Source organism: Carlito syrichta, unplaced genomic scaffold (genome assembly GCF_000164805.1).
Source record: "Carlito syrichta isolate Samal-C Ts95f unplaced genomic scaffold, Tarsius_syrichta-2.0.1 Scaffold302533, whole genome shotgun sequence".
Taxonomy (NCBI): Eukaryota; Metazoa; Chordata; class Mammalia; order Primates; family Tarsiidae; genus Carlito; species Carlito syrichta.
This window is the reverse complement of record NW_007246629.1, coordinates 58,431-72,326: the sequence shown is the minus strand read 5'-3', so window position 1 is coordinate 72,326 and position 13,896 is coordinate 58,431. Positions and strand designations below refer to the sequence as shown.

The 13,896-nt window shown below is 40.5% G+C and overlaps 1 pseudogene; it reads right to left on the bottom strand.

The window, feature by feature from the left end:
* Window positions 1–10,672: 10,672 nt before the first annotated feature.
* On the bottom strand, window positions 10,673–11,022 carry LOC110595521 (annotated as a pseudogene).
* Window positions 11,023–13,896: the final 2,874 nt, after the last annotated feature.

The following is a 13,896-nucleotide window of genomic DNA, read 5'->3' as shown; positions in this document are numbered from 1 at the left end:
TTGTTTTATTTTTGTTTTCATCCAAATTGTTGGTCTGGCATACTCAGTCTCTGCAAAGTTTAAATAGCTGTGTCCTAGAAGTCAGAGATGAGAATAATATACTTTTGGGGGCAGGGGGTTGCTCTAAGTTCAGCAACCAATGCTCTAACTCCATTTCCTAGAGACTGGCTATGGCCAGGTTTGTCCATTGATCTTTGGTCATCTACTAAAGAGAAAGTTTTTCATTTAGCCTCTGATCACATAGTGGCAGTTCTTACCTTTGCATATCCCCTGCATGATTGCAAGGTGCTCAGATAGACATCATGCCTTGAAAAGCCATGAAGCCACGCAGAAAAATCCCCTCCTCCCCGCTCCATGGCTTTTCCTCCTGATCAAACCTTTGGCCTTCACTTATTCCAATAATGCCTTCCTCAGAAGTTCTGTCACCTGTCACAGACCCTTCGGTCCTTCTTGCTTGCTGTCAAAATCAACATGCTGTTTGATCAGATTTCTCTGGAGAAACAAACTAGGTAATCACCCATAGCAACAGCCTCTATGGCAAGGGAGAGGCCCCGAGAGGAAGGGGGAGTCAAATCTAAACAGGGAGGGGCCATTTTGGTTTCAGCAACATCAACGTTATGGCTCTTGGCTGGTGAATGAATAGAATAATGTGTGGTGATATACATCAAACCCACCGCAGTGGAAGTCTCGGGGCCAGCTCTCAAGTACCATGAAGATCTATGATAAAGCAGAATGTAAATAAACACTGGAACCAACTGCAGATGAAAAAAGGTATTGTTCTTTTTATGCTGTCTCTCATGTTCTGAGTTTCTGGGGTGCTAGGAAATAAATTGTATGTCATAAGCATATTGCTCTTGCTTTGTTTCAATGAGGAACCCAAGATGACCTGAAATAAATACAAACGTTAACCCCAATGGCCTGTGTAGCATGGCCCTCTCTCGTACCACAAAGCTAACCTTTGTTCACTATCGCTAGCAGACCAGTCTTAGTGGGGGTGATGGAGTTGATGGGTAGGCGAGGGGTACAGTTGGTTCAACGAGGTACACTGACACTACAGTTCCCTCTCTGCTTCTGCCCAGGAAAGACCATTACTGCAAGTGCATTTTCAAAGGCAAGATATATTTCAAGCAAAGAGGGCTATCATTTTTAGTGTCAGAGAAACTGGGAAATTTCAATACTTGACATTTGCAGTTACTACACGAGGTCTTAGGCTCAGTCTCACTGGAAATGGGGAAGGGGCTTGAACTAAAACCAGAGCTTCATTCTCTGGGATCCATTACACTATGCCACACCTTGACTCTTGATCTAAAAACACTTAGACATGCAAAGCAAAATTTAAAATTCATTTTTGCCTCCCCTGGAACTGTTAGGAGAATGGGGGAGTTAGCAGTTTTAATCACAGCACTCTTTGTCCCCCAGGCAGGTATTCACACCGTAGCAGAAATGGGGCAGGTGGGTCGCATAGGGAGAAAGAAGAAAGGAGTGGTTGTCAAGCAGCAGTGGAGGTGAGCACCAGGCCACTGCTGCTGCTCCTTGAGGCAGTCATGGACTTGAAGGGACAGGAAACTGAGGACTAGACTACATGTGAAGAAGGAAGACTGCCACATGTATGAGCCATGGAGAGGCAGTGTGTGAGGGGGAGGGGGTGAGAAGGAGAAAGGAGAGGAGAGGAGAGGAGACGAGACGAGACTTCGGTATAGTCCTATGTCTCCCTAGAGACACCTGGTTTAAAGACACATTTTGTATTTGTTTATTGCAAGACCCTCATCAGCACCTAAATGAGGCTACTTAGCACCAACAAAATGAACATGGTTCCTAAATGCTCTCACTAATGTAGGCCAGGAAGGTTGAAAGATAACAGTTAAGTATAAGTCATATATAGGGATCGGAAAACTCTTTTAAGCGCAAGAAAAAAAGTAACTGGCAGAGGGATATCAGGAAGGTGCCCCCTGGCTGTAGGAAACCCATCCGGAGACCTGAAAATGCTTACATTTAAAAAGGGGTCACTGTCAGACTAGGGATGGTACCAAAGGAGCAGACCAGTCCCATCGGCTAGGGATTGCCAGGAAGGAAAGCTTAAATAAAATAATGCCAGCTGACCTGTTTCTGAAGTCTTATCTTCCTGCCCTCCATGGGAGGGGGGAGGACGGGGCTGAATTTCTTGTAGGCAAAGGTGCTTCACATCTGAGACACTGCGCTGTTGGAGACCCCAGGCAGACACAAACCTGGTACAGCTGAATGGCAACCTTCAGAAATCACCTTCTCGGGCCATAAAGACTCCTTTATTCCATGGCTTGATTTGCTATTGATTTCGGGTTCTTCTTCATAGTGATGCAAGAAAACATTTTATTTTCTCGGATGCAAGCGGGAGGGAGTCTAGCTCAGGAAAGTAGAGAGAAGTTGCCGGACATAGTGGCACCATCACTTGTTGAATGTTGGAGGAAAGGAAGGACTCTTCATGGTGTCTTTAATGCTCAGAGTTGCAATTTCTAAACCATTCTAGATCCTGTTACATCAATCTAACCTGGCGACCCATGATTTTGTCCAAAGATGGATATCAGAAATCGTGTACCCCAGATGATGGCATAAAATATCCATTCCTCTGTGGAGGAGATTCTTGGCTTTCATCAGACTCTCAAAGAATTCTGAGAACCCCTCAAATGGGGAAATCTTCATGATGAGAAAGGGAATCTATCCCTGTCCTGTTTAAAACAGTCATTTTTGCAAACTAAGAGAGACATTCCTGAGCTGTCCCCCAGACAAGCAAATTCTAGGCAGACATTGTCCCCCAAAGAAGAAAATGTACTGACATGCCAGCCCAAAACTCAGCCTTTCCAGTCATACAACAGCAAACAGGAGCCAAATTATGAATGTTATAAAGACAATGCCATGCTTTAAAGAACAACATTCTTGTTCTTTTCAAGAAAACTTAACACAATTGTCCCATAGTCTATGAACAAATCTTATCTTGAGAGATCCTAGCAGGGATGGGCTATACAATGTAGTTCACAGGTTGTATACCTTCACCTCATGCTTATCACAATGTGTGCAACACAATAGGTGCTCAATAAATACAGCTAAATAATATGAATGAATGAATGATCCCATGAATGAGTGTATAATCAAATGAAGTTTTTCCGAGGAGTTCTAATGCTGAGGATAGTGTCTGCAAAAAGCCAAATTCCCAGGCTTCAGATACTTGCTCCCCTCCAAGGACACAGAAAAGATAAAAAGGGTGAGTGAGAAGAAGCTCTGGGAGAAAGCTACCCCATAAATACAGGGTATTTTTATTTTTATTTTTATTGGTGCTTCTCCTGCCTTCAGCAGAGGGGGTAGGATGTGTGAATATGGCTAATTTTCTGCTTGACTCCAGACACATTCTAAATTACTGAACCACATTTTATTTTAAATTGACTAATAAAGAAATCTCACATCCCACACCATTTCACATTTTCTTGGATCATTCCCACTTTTCTACAGTGGCTCAGTCCTTTCCCAGAGATCTGGGTCAGGGGTGGAGTGGAAGGGGGCTGAAAACCAGTTTTGTATATCATTTTATTTCTCTCTCTCTCTCTCTTAATTTTCCCTGATCAAAACACAAAGGAAATGACAAAAAATATTACCCTGAATCAGATGCCTTACTTTTATGCTCACTTACAAAAAAAAAACAAAAAAAAACCACGTACAGCTTTTTGCTTTCTCCTACATAAAAATAAATGGAAAACATTTTGCAAATGTCAAACACTATATAAAAGGAAAAAATATGAAGGACACTGAACACATAAACAATAATACTAATGACAAATTTTACCTCTTCTAAAACACTCTCAGCCACCCAGTTCCAATTTTTAGAGTTTTATCTCAAGGGTCAGAAATCAGCTATATCATAGGTAGAAATGGATTCTCACAGAAAAACACTCTCCAGATATAGCCACAGATGATATTAAGGAAAAGAGAAGGAAAATAAAAGTAAATTACTTAGAGCTGATCATTTTTCTTTCAATCATTCATTCATTCAACACAATTTTAAGCAACCCTTTGTGTACAAAACATTGTAAAGTGATAGGAGCACCATGTACAAAACAGTAGAGGTGGTCCCTGCTCAAATGCAGTACTCTTAGTGAGGTTGACAGATTATAAAGTCATGCATATATAAGCAAGACAACAGCTGATTATGGTGATATGAATCCAAGTATTTTGATCAATGGTTGGGAAGGAGAGCAGATAAGGGAAAGTTCTAACAAGGAAGCAATATTGAGGTAGAGACCAAGGAAAGAGCCAGCTCTGTGGACAACAGTATTGGGGACAGCAAATACAAATACTTGGGGGTAGAACACCATCTTGCAATGCTCCAGGAACTGTCAGGGAGCCAAAGTGGCCTGGAATACAGGAGTTGATGGAAGAGTGACACGTGAGACCAAAGAGGCACCAGGACCTGGATCTCATTTCACAGTCATGGTCATCAGTCTGGATTTTTCTTAAGTGAAATGGAAATCCATTGATGTATTTTAAGAAGGTGAAGGACTGCATGATGAGATTTTTGATTTTAAAAAGTCACTCTGGCTGCTGTGTGGAGAAAAGGGAGGAGAAATAAGAGAAAAAGCAAAGTAGCCAGGTAGAAGCTAGTACAGTCATCAGGTGAGAAAGGGTAGTAACTCTGACTAGGTTGGTGACAGTGGGAATGGAAAGTACAAAATGGATGAGAATTTGCCAGTGGACTGGATGTCAAGGTAAAAGAGAAGGAGGGATCCAAGAAGACTGTAGTAGTCCATCTGTTGTATACACTCAGAAATGCTAAAGTTAGATGAATTTAACTCATTCACAGTACAAATGGCACTAATGTTTATTAACATGTAGTCTTTCATCAGGTCTGGGAAGTTACAAATCCTTCTACCCTCTGATGAAAATTAAAATAAAATAATAATCATGTCTAACAACATTACATTTTCATGCTTTATGCTTTCATTGAATCCTGCATATTTTCCCCTTATATCAGCCTTCATAACTGTCATTAAATAATCATCTGATAAGGTATACTAGCTGTCTCCCGAGCTATATTCTGAGTCCATCAGGGGCAGGGGTCTAATCTGACTTAGTCAACATTATATCCCCAGAACAAAGCACTGTGTCTAGCATCTCATGGGGGCAGCAAAATGAACAAATATTGGAAGTGAATGTATTCCCTGAAGTTAACTCTCTGAGTCTTCAGGGGACGAAGAAGCAATCTGAGCCCAGCACAGTCACCTGTTACATCCTGGACTCCTCCTAAGGATCCTCCCACTTTCTTCCCAGCCAACTACATTAGACAATCCTGATAAAGACAGAGGCACTTAGAACAAGATGACTCATGGTTCAGAAATCACTACTGCTCCTCCTTGGGAGTCCCCAGGTTTGCTGAGGGTGGCTTCTTGGCAGAGCTCTGCAAAGCAGAAGAAGGCTTCATTCTTTTTTTTTTAATCAATATTTTTTATTATGGTTTTGTGGGGTACAGTTAAGGGTTAGGTGTACAATTACGTTTCATTCAGGCACCCTGCTGATATGAGGTGTTTTCCCATCCCCAGACAGATATTTGCTACTGTTAACCCCATCCCCCTCCCCCCCATAGTTTCCCAGTACCGTCAGTCATTTTCTTATAGTATTACATAGGATGTTCAAGGTTCATTATATGAGTGAGAACATGTGATACTCGGATCTTTGTTTCTGTGAGAGGTCACTCAGTATTATAGACTCTAGTTCAGGTTGCTGAAGGCTTCATTCTTATGTACAACTAGAGTTCCTCATATTTTCTAAGTGTCTCAGAGCCTTACTTATAAGTGGGAACTAAACAAAGTCTCTCCAAAGGCATAGAGAATGGTATAATGGACATTAGAGACTCAGAAGGGGGATGGGGAAAGGGCGAAGGGATGAAAAATCACCTATCAGGTATAATATGCACAGGTGGGGGTGGTAGGTACACTTAAAGCCCAGACTTCTCTGCCACTGTACAATGGAACCATGTAACCAAAAACTATTTGTACCCCTTAAAGCTATTGAAATAAAGGGAAAAAAATGTAACTGGCTGAGGTGAGTGGATTGCCTGAGCCCGTGGGTTCGAGACCCGCTTGGGCAGGTGAGGCTTATCTCTACAATAAATCAAAAAAAAAATTAGCCGGGCGTGGTAGTGCGCACCTGTAGTTCCGGCTACTTGGAAGGCTGAGGCAGAAGGATCGCGGAGCCCAGCAGTTGAGGCTGCGGTGACGGGGAGTGGCCACTGCACTCCAGTCTGGGTGACAGAGTGAGACTCCAACTCAAAAAAAAAAAAAGAAAGAAAGAAACTACAGTCAAATTCCTTTGGGAAATGCCAATTTCTAATGGAAACATTTTACAAAAGAACTTCATAAGATCTTGCTCCTGAAATCCTCCAAGATATGTGGCTCTTTGAAACTCATTACAAGCACACAAAGGAAACATAATATTTGCCGATTCAAGTTTCCATCACCCACTGCCAATTTCAATAATTACTGCATAGGATATCACTCTGAGAAATTCTTCTTTAAGGGTTTTAGACAGGAAGTGTTGGTTCAGAATTGATGATGCACTGCCTAGAAAGATGCCACAAACATTCATTCATTAAAAAATACAGCTGGGCGCGGTGGCTCATGCCTATAATCCCAGCATTTGGGGAGGCTAAGGTGAGAGGATTGCCTGAGCCCACGGGTTCAAGAACAGCCTGGGCAGTTTGGCGAGACCTCATTTCTACAATAAATCAAAATATTAGACAGGCACTGTGGCACGTGCCTGTAATTCCAGCTACTTGGAAGGTTGAGGCAGAAGGATTGCTTGAGCCCAGCAGGTCAAGGCTGTGATGGCTGTGAGCAGCAAGCCACTGCTCTCCAACCTAGATGACTGAGTGAGACTCCAACTCCAATCAATCAATAAAAAGTAAATAAAAAATAGAAAGATGCCCCACATACATTCATACATTTTTTAAAAGTATTAAACTCAAACTATGTGCCAGGTCCTGGGCATCCCTCAGTGAATTAGAAAGATGAGGCTCCTCTTACAAAACTACCTATTTGGGAAAGAAGACAAAGTACCAATAAATATAATCATGGATTGAGGCGAGCAGCATAGAAAATGAAGAAGGTCCTATAACTCAGACTTGGGTGAAGGTGAATAAACACTTAGATTGAATAGTAAGGAAAGAGGACAAAGAGAAGGTTAAGAGGAGATGACATTTAAGATACATTGTAAAATTGAGAAGGAATTTACTATTCAGAGAATGGGGGAAAGAGAGAGAGGATAGAGTTAGTTCTAGGCAAAGGGAAAAGCTTCTCTGACTAATATTTCCAGTTCCTTAATGTCCAGACAGCTATCTTCTTCGAGGTGTCCTGAGTCCCCATGTCACTTCCACTTAGATGTCCGGCCAAGTCAGCAACTAAAGTTGCTCCTTTTCAGGCTTCTTTTTTATTTTAATTGTAATTTTTTAAAAAGATGTGGGCTACAATTCAGAATGTGGTATACAAGTGGTCATTATATAGGTAAAGTTTGGGCCTCCCTTTGGTTCCCACTTCGGCTTCTATCTTTACCTTTCTCTTCCTCCACAGCCAAAATTTTACACGCTCACATCATCCTTAGTGTCTATGCTTCCTCATCACCTGCTCACTCTTTAATACATGGACACTTGTCTCCTATTCACAGTCAGCTGAAAAAAGCCTCCTGAGAAGTCACCAATGAACTCCTTGTTTTCAAATCCAATCAATTTATTTTTCAGTCTTCAACCTCTTCATAGCCTTTGGTTTTGCTTACCAGCCCCACATTCTTGAACCGTTCTCCCTTCCTTTGCCTCTTTGTCAAAGATTGAAACCATCCATGATGGACTCATATTTCTGTCCTTTCTTAACCATTGGCAAAAATAGTGTAGTAAACGTTATCCTTACTCTTTATTCAGTACAAGTAATATGACAGAAACTGTGCTAGGCATTTTACAATCTAGTTGAAAACTATTCTGTGTTATTCAATTAGGATTTTTCTCCCTGTGTTTTCCCCTCTCACTTTCATTATTCAAACAGGTGGAAAGGACTCTCTTTGTCTCTAGATTCCAGGAAGAGGGGGAGGAAGTTAGTGGAGAAATGAAGCCAACCAGGGAAGAAAGACAATAAAGCTTTTGCTTCCCAAAATGTGGCTAGTTGAAGTGATTATGCTGAATGTTCTGTATGGAGAGTGAGAGGGTGGTGATAAGGAAGAGGGAAAGATAAGAAAAGAAAGGCAAGGGGGGGGGAGAGAGAGAGAGAGAGATCATCTAGATTATAAAACAGATCCGCAAACACTAATAAGACTATCAAAGTCTATGAGCTTCACAAGCAACAGATACCTCTAAAGGGGAGTGGGCAGGTGAGAAATGCAGTTTATGTCTGGGAAATGATCAAGGTAGATAATTACAAGTCTTTCTCATGCCCCTCACCTTTCTAAGCCCTTTGTGAACATCTGGATCCTTTGCGTAATGGGGATTAAACTTCCTGCCCATGAAGTGATACTGGGGAAAAGGATAAAATTCACCATTGCTTAAAAATAACACAGAAACGGACTCCTTATTGCAAAATTGAATTTGTGGGCATAGATTCCCACGTTTGTTATCTCATCTAATTCTTACAAGGGCCTGGCACTTTGAGCATCTTTGCCTCTGTGTTGCCAACAAGAAAAATGTTGTTCCAGAAAGATTATATGACTTGCCTGTGTCACAAGGTGGCAAAGCCAAGATTGATTGATTGATTGATTGATTGATTGATTTGAGTTGGAGTCTCACTCTGTTGCCCAGACTGGAGTGCAGTGGCCGCTCCCGGCCAGCACAGCCTCGACCTGCTGGGCTCTGGCAATCCTTCCGCCTCAACCTTCCAAGTAGCTGGAACTACAGGCGCGCACTAGCACACCCAGCTTATTTTTTGATTTATTGTAGAGATGAGGTCTCGCCAAGTAGCCCAGGTGGGTCTCGAACCCGCAGGCTCAGGCAATTCACTCACCTCAGCCTCCCAAAGCGTGGGATTACAGGCTGAGCCACCGAACCCGGTTAGCCAAGATTTATAGAAGACTGTCGAACACTAAAACTCTTGGCCTTATTTACTAAGTCACATTGCCAAGGATTTCATGTGCAGGCCTTTAAGTTTCTTCCCCTTTCTATCTGTTCTCTCTCAGCAATCTTATTATCTCTCTTGACTTCAGGTATTCGTTACTCCATCCTCCTTGCCACGTCTGATCCTCAGACTCTAAGCTTCAGATTTGCATTATCTGATGACCCTATTTGAGTCAACAGTGATTTCTCTCTACTAGGCTTTGCTTCTAATCTCTGAATCACTCTTCTCTGCAAACACTGCTTTATTCTTGGGTAAGACTGTGGCTAAAATTCCAGCTTTTCTGCTGTGTAATATTGGGCAAGTTACTCAACCTCTCTCTACCACCTTTCTTTTTTCATCTGTAAAACCATTAAAAATAAAAGCTACCTTATTGGAATAATTTTGAGTATTGAATTAATTTATGCATATAAAGCTTAAAACTTAAAACAGTATCTGGAAAATAATAAACACTTAATAAAAATCAGCCAGTGTTGCTTACCCAAAAGAGTGTTTGGGCCTATGTGCATAAGACTGAAGGTGCAGTACATCCTTGACCTTTAAGAGTTTCCACTTTAGAGTACCTGATCTCAAATTAGGCGAAATAGGAACCAAAGTGGGGCCCAAACTTCACCTGTACAATGACCATTTGTATACCTAATCCTGAATTGTACCCCGCATCTTAAAAAAAGAGTTTGCACTCTAGGCCCTAGCTGGGAATTTCCTACGACATCACCTGCTCGTGTTTCCCATTGCTTCCTTTTGGGTTAAGTCGCTGTTGTCATATATCAGACTTCTAACCACATAGCCTGTCCCTAATCTGAAGTTCTTTGAAATTTCTTGTAGTTTTCTAAAGCCAGAAAGCCTCTGATGATCTCCCAGTGTGCACTACAGGAGTCAGCATAGCTCAGTAGAGATTAGACTTTGCTGTTGGACTCATGTACCTGGAGTCCTGCTCCATCATTCTTTAGGTATTTATCTTTTATACATTATTTAACCTCTTTGGACCCCAGATTCATTTTTGTAAAATAGGGATTTTAATAGTATTTAGTCATAAAAATAGTAACTGAGTGCTCAGCTGGCAAACAGAAGATTGAATTAAAAGTCCCTTTGCATTCCTGCAAAGGTGACCAGTCCTGGTCAATGGATCATAATAGGAGAAGAAAAGACCCCAGCATGACCCCCCAGCTGTCTCTTTCCATGCCCAGGCCTTTCTTGGATTTTGTATGTGAGAAAGACAAACTTTTACAGCATTAACCCCTGTAGTTCTGGGCTTTATAATATCATATTAGAATTTAGCCGACCCTTGTTAATACTAACCATCCACCCATTTGATGACAACACTCTTGCCTATCATTGTCCAAAAGAACTTTCTCTGATGATGATGTCCTATATCTCCATTGTCTAATATGGCAACCACTAGTCACATGGGACACTTGAGACATGGCTACTGTGAGACCGAAACCAAATTATGCATTTCATTTCATTTTAATTAATCTATATTTCTTTTCTTTTTTGTTTGCAGTTTTATAACTTTATTGGATATCCTTGACAATCAGCAATTAGTTCTAATCCACACTGACTGACTATAGATTTTTGAAAGTAGTAACAGGTACATAGGTAACCAAAGTATAAAGCTTGTTTGGTGAGTCTTCATCCTCATTTCGTTTTCTGCACAACTGCACACAATACAGTATGGGACACTCCTTACTCCTTTGGCCCAGACAGCTTTGTTGAGCCTGGTATCAACGTGTTTGTCTGGAGTCCCTATATCCTTTGTGGCAAATTTTCAGATCTCTTTGAGTGCCCAAGGTACACACTTCTTGAAGCCCCCTGTACGAATGAGCTTGTGAATGTTGATGGTGTACTCTTAGGTCACCACCTCACCGATGGCAGAATGACCCTTCTTCTTGCCCCCCTTCTTTGTGGGTGCCATTTTGCTGGGCCCAAGGTGGAAGGGAAGAGCACAAGGAATTGTAATGAATCTATAGTTCATTAGCTATTGTGACTACTAGCTACCACATGGGCTTGCCCAGCAGAACTAGCCTTTATCATGTTTCTTGGAAATGCCGAACTCTTCTGACTCTCGAGTTCTTTCCATTTGCTGTGGAAAGCCATTTCCAGTTCAACTTTTGACATTCTTGCCTGGAAGGTGTCTTTCATTCCAGTCAGTCACAGATATGCTCCAATAACACCATGTTACTTCTTCAGGCTTCAACAAGCAGCGCTGCACTTTATAGAAAGAACCCATAGACAAAATGCAGGCGACTGTTAAGAATGCTTATTTTCAGATCAAAAGGCAATTCCAAAGGCCTAATGCAGATGAACTTGTGTGTTAGATACAAAACAGAACAAGTGAAGCTTTCTTTGAATTATTCTTCATCCAAACTACCTGAAAGGCATATCTGCAGTCAAAAAGACTGAAATAAGTGGAATGAGGCCTTCAGAATAATTACATATTGTTAATTGAAAAATGTTAATCATGTCATATTAGGAGGAAGACAGGGTTAAATTGGTAAAATTTCAATTCACTTAGGCCTTATCTCTTGTTGGAATGAACCAGATGATTAATCCTCAATATTCCTCAGGGATGTGGTGAACAGCAGCAATTAAATTAACAACTACAAAGTTTATGCTCAGAGATTCAAAAATGAAAGACGGAAACACTTTAATTTTTCACAAGTTGTTACCTTAATTATCTTCTTATTGCTCTGTCTCTTTTCCCTCATTACAAAAACACACCCCTTAGTATTCACGGATTCCTTAATTTGCTGTAGCTCAGTAACAATGTAAGAAATGTCATCAAAGATGCAAAGTCATAAATCTTACTTTGTGCATGCTCACTGAAAAATGGATTGCTCTGCTGTGCCTAGTCTCAGTGTTCATTCTGCAGAGTGCTGCCAAATTCCCACTTGCCTACAAGCAATCCAGAGTGTCTGTAAACCTATGCACACAACAGAACCTTCGCTACTCTAATCCAATAGCATCAACAAAAAAATTCCTTAGGAGAATAGGCGACAACTTAATTGGTCAGGTTAATAAAATACAATGAAGAAGTAGAACAACGCAGTCACTAGGGCAATACACAAAAACTCAAAACTTGTTTTTTCCAACATACAAAGCAGACATTAAAATAGACTTACAGAACATCTATAATGCAAACTTTTAAAATCTTCTGTATTTTGTTTTATTTTATTTTTTCTCAGAATATCTCTGCATCATCAGCATAGAATCCTACTTTGGGAAGATCAGATAATTCATCTCCCTCTCAGAATGAAGCTAATCAAAATTGAAGGAAAAAAAGAAGATAAATCCAGCAGCTACCACCATAAAGCAAGAGAATGCTGCCTCATGGTGATTTCACAGGCCCCTTGACATATGTACATTAAATCTGTAACCATCACAAACACTATGTGCATGTGGTGTATTCCTTTAACATTAACTCAGAAGCCTGCTTGTGAATATTGTATAGCACATAAGACTTCTACAGTAACAGCCACAATCGCCAAAACAACTAAAGTGGTTTTCACAGTCAGGATTTCTAAGTGGGCTCTGTTGATGTGAATGAAAGCTAACCAGAATTCTTTGCTTCAAAGAAGATCGTGTTCTAGCCAGAGGGGGGAGGGGAGAAATCAATGACATAATTAAGAAAATAGTCTTGCAATCTGGAAACTGTGAATGAAATCAGCAACAAACCTATTGCAGAACCCTGGGCTGAAACAGCAATACGATCAAATGATTGTGAGTCCAAACTGGAAAATGCATGAGAACATATCAATAATTGAGTGCATCACATCCTCAGTGCCTGAAGAAGTAATCACCATCACTATAAATCCTCTCCCAGAGTGATGTTAAAGTCTTTGACGGTTATATATACTGGGGCAGTATCATCACTTAGTCCACTTTCCGAATTTCCAAAGTTTCACAGCAAAATGTCATATCCCCAGAGAATGTCCTCACAACAAATTATTAACACAGCTCTATTGATCATCACCCAAATGGCAAAAATCTCAATAAATTTCATCTGGACCTTTACTGAAACCTCAAAAATGCATTATGCCCCTCTCTGCTGACCACCGTTTTTATGATCGCTATTGTATTTGCAGGGCAGTCAATTTTATACAGCATAACAAACTGCCAAGTGCTAACGCGATTCCCTCCATTACTGAGGCCCATGTATTAAATTTAGTGAAGCACAATATCAGACTTCAAATATTGCAAGGCTTAGAATTGAATGCTGCAGAGCCTAATGTTATCAACCTGACAAATACACTGACATATTAAGTAGTGGATCATGTATTCATATTTGGAACTGATGTTGTTTTTCTGTTTAGCTGTATATTTTTTGGATTAGCCATGATATTTCAAAATGAGCATTATGTTTTGGAGTACAAGAAGACTGACAGTAAAGACACTGTGTTGGTCATTACTCTTTTCTTTTCGTGGCAGATCAATTATTACTTTTCTTAATGATGTGCTGTTATAGGTCTAATGAAAATGTAAGCACAACTCAGAAAAATGTCATTTTAAAAAGTAAACAATTATTTTTCTTTCGCCTTCCAACAATATAGCTACACTCTAAAATCACACTTTTATTCTATGAGTAAAATGGAAAGTTACTTCTCTCTCTTCTTCATTTCTTGTCATTCATTCTTTGTTTATGGCAACAAAAGCTACCCAAACTACTGAATTTCCCTTAAAAATTTTGCTGTCATTCCAATGCTACTAAATCATTTTAACCACTTCTTTTTGGAAAAACATGAGCATTGCAATGATCTTCACCCAATATGCTCATCTGACATTGAAATGT